The sequence below is a fragment of the Dipodomys ordii genome, unplaced genomic scaffold (assembly GCF_000151885.1).
Source record: "Dipodomys ordii isolate 6190 unplaced genomic scaffold, Dord_2.0 Scaffold13, whole genome shotgun sequence".
NCBI lineage: Eukaryota > Metazoa > Chordata > Mammalia > Rodentia > Heteromyidae > Dipodomys > Dipodomys ordii.
This window is the reverse complement of record NW_012267229.1, coordinates 20,490,489-20,499,229: the sequence shown is the minus strand read 5'-3', so window position 1 is coordinate 20,499,229 and position 8,741 is coordinate 20,490,489. Positions and strand designations below refer to the sequence as shown.

General features: G+C 39.5%; 1 protein-coding gene across 2 annotated transcripts in view; it reads left to right on the top strand.

The window, feature by feature from the left end:
- Positions 1-8,741, top strand: part of Zhx3 (zinc fingers and homeoboxes 3) — a 114,062-nt gene that overhangs the window by 15,141 nt on the left and 90,180 nt on the right. The window contains exon 1 of one of the 2 annotated variants that reach the window (XM_013011125.1): positions 3,427-3,497. The exons of the other annotated variant lie outside the window; for it this stretch is intronic. The gene's annotated coding sequence lies outside the window, so the exon portion shown is untranslated. Of the gene's footprint in view, positions 1-3,426; positions 3,498-8,741 lie in introns of those variants that run through there. 2 annotated transcript variants of the gene reach the window in all.

Sequence of the window (8,741 nt, the reverse complement as noted above, 5' to 3'; positions counted from 1 at the left end):
GGTCTCTCCTGCCCGGGCTGGCTTTGAACCGCGATCCTCAGATCTCAGCCTCCTGAGTAGCTAGGATTACAGGCGTGAGCCACCAGCGCCCAGCTCCTTCTTTTTTTTTTTTTTTTAAACCAGTCCTGGGGCTTGAACTCAGGGCCTGAGTACCATCCCTGAGCTTCTTTTTGCTCAAGGCTAGCACTCTACCATTTGAGCCACAGCACCACTTCTGGCTGTTTCTGTCTGTGTGGTACTGAGGAATCAAACCCGGGGCTTCATGCATGCCAGGCAAGCAAGCACTCTACCACTAAGCCACATTCCCAGCCCCTCCAAGTACTTTATTTCAGACTTTGGATTTCTATATTCTTCAGAGGTAACTTTCTTCTTTAATTCTGTATAATATTAATAGGTCATCCGGAGGTTCCTTGCTCAACTTAACCTTGGCTGAAACTTAACCTTGCAGAATTCCTCCTTCTGTGTAGGTTTTTAAATGTCTGCTTAGTGGAACATTTTTAACCTCAGGATCTTCCTAACATGGTTTCTCTGTTATTTTTTTTTACATTTGGTGATAATGTAACATACTTCCTCTTAAAAGAATACAAAGGTTTTTAGGTCTTGAGGTTCAGGTAAAAATACCAGAAAAACCACAGAATTTGACTTCCTACTAAAGTAGACAACTCTCTTCAGTTGGTTCTGATGACAAGAGTATTGATTGACCCCTCATAGCACACAAATACATCACATAATGTCATGCAACAACTTGGCATTAATAATAATGCTAATAGGGCTGGGGATGTGGCTTAGTGGTAGAGTGCTTGTCTAGCATGCACGAAGCCCTGGGTTTGATTCCTCAGTACCACATCAACAGAAAAAGCTGGTACTGTGGCTTGAGAGGTAGAGCACTATCCTTAAGCAAAAGAAGCTTGGGGACAGTGCCCAGGCCCTGAGTTCAAGCCCCAGGACTGGCAAAAAAATAATAGTAATACCAATAATGGTAGTGCAATTGGCCTCATTTTAGTTAGAAAGGAATAGACACTTGGAAATATTGGGACTTACTCCATGTTTTATAGACTATGGGCTCTGAACATACTGTTGTTGTTTTGCAGTTGCAATACTGGGGATTGGACTCAATACCTAGGTAGCTCTTTTACTACTTAAGCTACATCTCCAGTCCATTTTTGCATTGGTTATTTTTGAGGTAGTGCTCTGAATCCTCTAAGCTATGTTTCCCTGGAGTACTGGGGATAACAGGCAGGTACCACTGCACCCAGCTGTGGTTTGAGATGGAGTTGTTTGGGATGATGTTTGGAAAACTTTTGCCTAAGCTGGACTCAAACCCCCATCTCTACCTCCCAAGTAATTGGGATTACAGGCTTGAGCCACTGAGCCTAGCTACATGCTCACTTAGCACCTTTCTGTAGGTAAAGTTCTGTGTACAACTCCTTTTTTTGTGTGCTTCATAGAGTACATATCTCTCTAATACTCTTTTTTTCTTTTTTGTCGGTCATGGGGCTTGAATTCTGGGCCTGAGCACTGTCCTTCAGCTCTTCAGCTCAAAGCTAGTGCTCTACCACTTGAGCCACAGAGCCACTTCCAATAAGCCACAGAATGGTTTATTGGAGATAAGAGTTTCATGGCTTTTCCTGCCTGGGCTGGTTTTGAACCTTGATCCTCAGATCTCAGCCTCTTGAGAAGCTAGGATTATAGGTGTGAGCCACCGGCACTTGGCCTCTCTGGTACTCTTAATTAAAATGGAAATAAAAAAATCCAAGATATTCTCAACTCATCAGAACATCTATAGGGGACTAAGCACCTAGTCAGTACAGATAGCTAGAGCGGAGGTCCTTGGCTTTGTATCTTTAGACCTAGTTTAAAAAAAAAGGGGGGAAAGGTGGGGGAGGATGGGAAGGGAAGGGAAACAAAGGAGGAGGCAAGAGTGCTTGATAAGAAATGTACTTATTACCTTGCCCACGTAATTGTAACCCCTCTGTACAGTATTTTCACAATTAAAAACAAAAGAAGTTAATTAAACCCCTGTGAGTTCTGTCCTAGAATGACTAGGGCTACTCTAGACCTCCAAAGTCCATCTTAGGATCAGTAAAAGTCTGATGCATCATGATGGGCTAAGGTAAAATTAGGGATTGTTCCCTTTGACTTACCTTTGGGAAGGAGAACATGGCTATTGTAGTTAAAGTTGGACTCGCAGACAGATGTGTTCATTTCTGGCTCTTTCTTGCTTTGGAGAGTCCACTCTGCACTTGCTTTCCCAAATCTTCACTTGAAGCAGTGGTACAGTTGGAAGATGAGTATTTGGGAGGCTGCTGTTTCTCACTACCTAATGCTGTGAATTGGACACCATTATTACCTCAAAAAATAAATAACACTGTGTGTATGTGTGCACATGCATGCATGCATGCGCCAATATTGGGGCTTGAACTAAGGGTCTAGGCACTGTCCCTTAGCTTTTTCATTCAAGTATGGAGCTCTATCACTTGAGCCATAGCTCCACTTCTGGCTTTTTGCTTTTTGGAGATAAAAGTGATGAACTTTCCTGCTGGGGATGGCTTCAAAGTGTAATCATCAAATCTCAGCCTCCAGAGTAACTGTGATTTATAGGCATGAGTCTCTGGTGCTCACCTGAGATGGAACTTGTTGACTGAGACTGAACTTCAGCTTGAAAACATGTAATGGTCTAGTCAGAGGCCCAGAGAAGGTTAAGAATAATATTATTCCCATGGGCTCTAAGGAGAGTGGCTTAGCTTTGGGTCTGCCTCAAGCCTATTGGGGGAGCACAGATTAGCCTTAGGAATCTGGCGCTTAGAATCATTAGGACCTGCTTATGTGTATCTCAGTCCAAGATGAACTTCAGCATTGCCTATTCTCTCTATGTTGATTCTGGAATGCTAGAGACAAGATTCTGTCAGGTAGAGACCTGACAGGAAAATTTGCTCATATCAGTTTAGGATAATTCCAGGAGAGATTAAAGAGGTTGATCAGATGCACTGCCATAGAGGTAGTACGGGGGCCCTAGGTTTCAGTGATGTAGGATCTGTTACCACCCCAGCTCCAAAGAGGTACTGGATGAAAGTGGTTATCAGAAGCTAAAAGAGATTGTCACTCGAAAGAGACCATCTTGAGAGGATCCAGTGACTTCTGCTTGAGGGTTACAAATTGACCAAGTGAACGGAATTCTCCCAGCCTCATTCCCTTTTTTCATCCCTGTCTTCTTTCTGAGACTTAGGGCTAGCAAATATTATAAGAGGTCAAAGGACAAGGGACCTGTTGGTATAATCACTATGAACAAGCCTGTCTGGATACAGGTCAGGGTGAAGAGGTTTAGAATGTCTCTGAAGAATATGAAACGTATGAGCCCATGTAGTATCATAATGAGCAGGAACTCTGTGTATGTGTGTGTGTGTGTGTGTGTGTGTAAGGTGAGATAAAAAGATGAGACATTTCTTGATTTTATATCTATGTGCTAGGGACTTTCTTATGACCTCACCTCTTTGGGGGTAAGTACATTATTTCCATGTTACAGATTCAGAGAACTTGAACCTAGATCTCTTTGCCCTTACTTTAGTTCTAGTGACACTTGTGGTGACAGATAGTAGTTGGATATTTTTCACATCTTTCTCTGTAACTCACTGGACATTTGATTTTAGTTGAAAGGCCAAGAAACGAACTCTGTAACTGGTTCCAGAGAGCCACATTTTGTGCATTGCTGAAGGAACAGGGGAGGACTGTAACAGAACTGCCGTGCAGTCTTTTTTTTTTTTTTTCCTTCACATCTATGAACTTGAGGGGAAGGAAAAAAAGGGGAAAAAACTCAACTTGGCATGACTGATGTTAAGCAAGATCAAATAAGGTGAAAAGCAAAATAGAATCCAGAAATTTAGTTTTGCTTTTACCCAAAGTTCATGAGCAACTGCTGTACAAAGTCCTTTTTACGTTCCACAGATGTTACGGACTTTTCATAACATGAATCTCATTATCTTTGCTTTTGGTTGTTTATAAACTTAAAAAAGCTTTACAAAGGACAAAGAACCAATTGAACATTAAATCAACTATACCTCCTTCTATTTCATTTCTTGTTAATGTACAAATTCTTATGGTCATCATGAGTTAACTATTTTGGCTTTTGATACATTCACTGTAAAACAGTGAATAGAAAACTTAAATACAGAAGAAATTCCAACACACTAAAATAAACTTAATTTTTTTTTTTGGGTCCAGTCATGGGGCCTGAACTCTGGGCCTGGGCACTGTCCCTCAGCTCTTCAGCTCAAGGCTAGTGCTCTACCACTTGAACCACAGCGCCACTTCGGGCTTTTTTCTTTTTGCTTATGTGGTGCTGAGGAATCGAACCCAGGGCCTCAGGCATGCAAGGCAAGCACTCTACAACCGAGCCACCTTCCCAGCCCAAACTTAAAATTTTTTTTTCTCTAGCTTTTGTTCACATGTATATTTACATGCTTAGAATTGGACACATTTGTATTTTTTACTTGCCATAAGTATTTTTCATGTTGCTATATAATCTGTAAAATTATAATAGTTTACTGGTCAAAAATTACTTTTTAATTATTTATACCATCCCTTTAAAAAGGATTGGTTGTTATGTTGAACATTCACATGCCCTATAAATATTGTTCATTTGTGTTGCTCAGACATTTAGTTTCCCTACTGTTGTCTGTTTTCTTTATAGAAATGGAAAGGGAATTACTACTTTTTCAGTATAATTCCCAGAATGAGATGAGCAACTTGGAAGCTTTATCAAAGAACCTGAAATAATAGTTTTAGAAGTTACCTGAGAGAAGCCAGAGTCCAGCTAAAAAACGTCAATAAGCAGTTTATTGCTTAAAGTGTTAGTATGTATTTTTATTAAATCTTAGGTTTTAAGAACTATGGTTACGATGGATGTGAAATATCATTTATATACATAATTTACCTGGTATGCTGAGTAGTGGTTTTTTATTTGTTTCCTGAGCTAAATTATAGTTCTAAACAAATTTTGTATTAGAGTAATGTTATTGGCCTCAATTTTCTTCTAACCCATGAGTATTAATATTAGCCTCGTCCCCTAGTGTGTTCCCAAGGACGTGGTCTTCCTCTCTCTAGCTCATTCTTCCTAGTCCTGGGAGCCCTGGCACTTTGGTCTCTTCAGACCTGAAAAAGCTGAAGCCTTCTGGCCAGAAGGATTTCCATGTTAAAATTGGACACATTTGTATTTTTATATTCTTTGTATGTTGCCTATGTCCTTTTGCTTATCTTCTACTAGCCCTAATTCTAAGTTTCTTCTGCTACATGGCAAGTAGAAAATCAGAGAGCAGTTTTAGCTTTTAATGTCTCTATCCTCAGCTCTTGGCATAGTGCCTGGCACATGGCAGATGTTCAAAACACATTTACTGAATAGACTGTCTTGAAACAGTTTTTCAGATGTGTGAATACTGCACAGAGTCTCCATCTAGTCTACTAAGTTTTTAATATGTAGGTGTCTTTTGGCTAAAACTGCAACAGAGAGGTAAATACCCACAAAATTAAAATTTATTTATCTACTTATTGAACAAGCTTTGATTTACCATCTATTATTCATCAGGCATGCCACTTGGGCACTTGGAATGTAGCAGTGAACAAAGAAGATGGGGTCATTCTCTGTGGCATTTGTAATCTAGAGGGCAAAGACTTTCAGCAGTACCTTGTATTTTTTATAAAAATAGGACAGTTTGCTGGGCGCCGGTGGCTCATGCCTGTAATCCTAGGTATTCAGGAGGCTGAGATCTGAGGATCTCGGTTCAAAGCCAGCCCAAGCAGGAAAGTCCATGAGACTCTTATCTCCAATAAACCACTCAGAAAACTGGAAGTGGCACTGTAGCTCAAGTGACAGAGCACTAGCCTTGAGCTGAAGAGCTGAGGGACAGCATTCAGGCCCAGAGTTCAAGCCCAAGACTGACAAAAAAAAAAAAAAAGGAAAAGAAAAGAAAAAGTGACAGTGTTACTTAAGGAAAAGGACAAATTTTGGAATGTCTGGTAGATATACCCAACCTTTTATCAGCAAGACAAGATTATATCCTTGCCATATTATACAGAGGGAGGTATATACTGTCTTTATGAATAAATGAGGTATACTGAGGTAGATATCATTCCATATCCATGACAAAACTCAGTCTTTAAGCTTAAATTTGAAGTAAAGAGCTCCTTTATTTTCTCTTTGATTGTGACTTTGGAGTCACTTATTTTTTAACTTAAAATTACAAGCATAATTACATTGAACAACACAACAGAAATTAAGTTATTCAGTGGTGAGCTAGTGGTTATTGAAAATAATTATACATTTAAGAATATGTATTTGGATCCATGAATCAACATATCCAAAAAAGTATCCAGGCAAGGTGCTGATGGTCACACCTGTAATCCTAGTTATTCAGGAAATTGAGACTTGAGGATCACAGTTCAAAGCTATCCTGAGCAGGAAAGGCTGTGAGACTCTTATTTCCAGTTACCCAAAAAGCCAGAAGTGGAGCTGTGGTTCAAGTGGTAGAGTGTTAGCCTTAGCAAAAAACCTCAAGAGACAGTGCAAAAAAAAACCCCAAAACTTTCTTCTGAAATTTTTTCAAATGTATGTCTATCCAGTTTGGGTGTTAAATAATTATAGAATACATAAAATAAAACTATAAGCTCTGGAAATTCAAAGGCGCTTTAAAGATTATCTAGGATAGTCACTCTCCAAGTGTGAAAATGCTTTCAGAAATATAGGTAAGAAGTGGTTGGTTGTAAGACTGGAGAGGAAGTACCTGTGGCAAATTGTACCTATGTCAGTACAGTCTTCTTTCTAAATATTCTAGCCATCTAAGACTTGTCTTCTGTAGGCCAATTTCTGCCTGGGAACCTCCCTGAATTATCCTTTGGTAAATCTCAGCACTGAGTGAGAAAATAGTCTATGGTCAATTTGTAATGAACCATATAGCATATAGTTTTAACCATGTGTGGATTTTAACTATGTGTGCATATATTTACTAAGAGAATATTGTGTGCCTGTCACTTTTCTAGGTTAAGGGAATATAGCATTTAGCAAAAGTCATTACACTAGAGATTTTGAGTCCATGGATAAGTGGCTGTAAAGTTAATCATACAGAAAATAAAAAGATCCTTGATTTGCTTCAGATTTGAATGTTAAGGGCTGTTTATGTCATCATAAAGTGGTATTTTTCTTGTTACATCTGATGTTATTTTGTATTTTGTTTTATAAATGAGCATGTCATCTATTGCTACATAATAAAAATGCTAGGAAGTTAGCATTTTAAAACAGTGAACACTTATCTAACAGGCATCTGGACAAGGCCTAATGGGTACCTCTGTTATAAGAACATAGTTGTTATAAGTTGGGAATGCAGTTCTGAAAGATTGACTAGGAAAAGGGAAGCTCACTCATGTGTTGGTTTCTAGGTCTTAGTAGTTGACCAAAAGGACCCATCTCTCAGGCTGCCTCATCCTTCTGTGTGAGAAAGACTCTTGGCTTCCTGGAGGAGGTACCCATCCCAGAGAGAAGAGAGAGAGCACCCAAGATGGAAGCCATGGTCCCTGTCTAACCTAATCTTGGGAGTGACATTCTACCACATCTGCTGTATTTTATTTGTTAGAAGTGAGTCAGTAAGTCTGGCCCACATTCCAGGAGAGAAGGTTACATGAGGGCACAAATACCAGGAAGCAGAGATCATTGAGGACCATCTTAGATGAGCCTAACACAGAAAGTAACACATATCATAAACAAATGTAACATGGAAGGGGGTAATTGGGAAATCTAAATTATTCTTAGAGCTGAACTATCATTAGATATCAAGCTACCATTCAAGAATGTTAGTAAAATAATTTTTCAGACAAATACTGAGAAATTTGTTATGCACTTGGATCATTGTTAAACAGTCCCCAAGAAAGTGGGAAAATGAATGTGAAAGGAAGGAGTGGGATGCAAGAAGCAATATTACAATCCATAAATTCACTGGAAGCTATTTTTTAGATGACTTTTAATGTTTTCAATTATAAGTGGCTAATTTGGGAAAATAAAAATTATTGTGGGGCAGGGAATGTGGCTTAGTGGTAGAGTGCTTGCCTAGCAAGCATGAAACCCTAGGTTTGATTCCTCAGTACCACATAAACAGAAAAAGGCAAAGTGTGTTTGTGGCTCAAGTGGTAGAGCACTAGCATTGAGCACAGCGAGGCTCAGGGACAGAGCCCAGGCCCTGAGTTCAAGCCCCATAGCCAGAAAAAAAAAGTATTGTGTTCTATTTGCTTTTATACTTTTTTGCATTTTTGATTTCAAAAGGCAGTTTTCATATGAGGGAAGAAAGTACATTCCAAACAGTGACTATCATTCTAATGTTATGGTATATTTTTCTTACTCCTGCCAATAGGAGAATTATTTTAGATAATAGTTTTAAAATTGTAACAGTTGTCAGTATTGATTCAGTTATACTCTCTGTATAAGGCATTATATTAGCATTTTACATATTTTTTGTTAGATTTTTGTCAGTCGTGGGGCTTGAACTCTAGGCTTGGGTGTTGCTCCTCAGCTCTTCAGCTCAAGATGAGTGCTCTACCACTTAAGCCATAGTGCCACTTCTGGTTTTCTGATGATTTATTGGCGATAAGAGTTTCACGGGCCGGGCGCTGGTGGCTCACGCCTGTAATCCTAGCTACTCAGGAGGCTGAGATCTGAGGATTGCGGTTCAAAGCCAGCCCGGGCAGGAGAGACCGTAAGACTC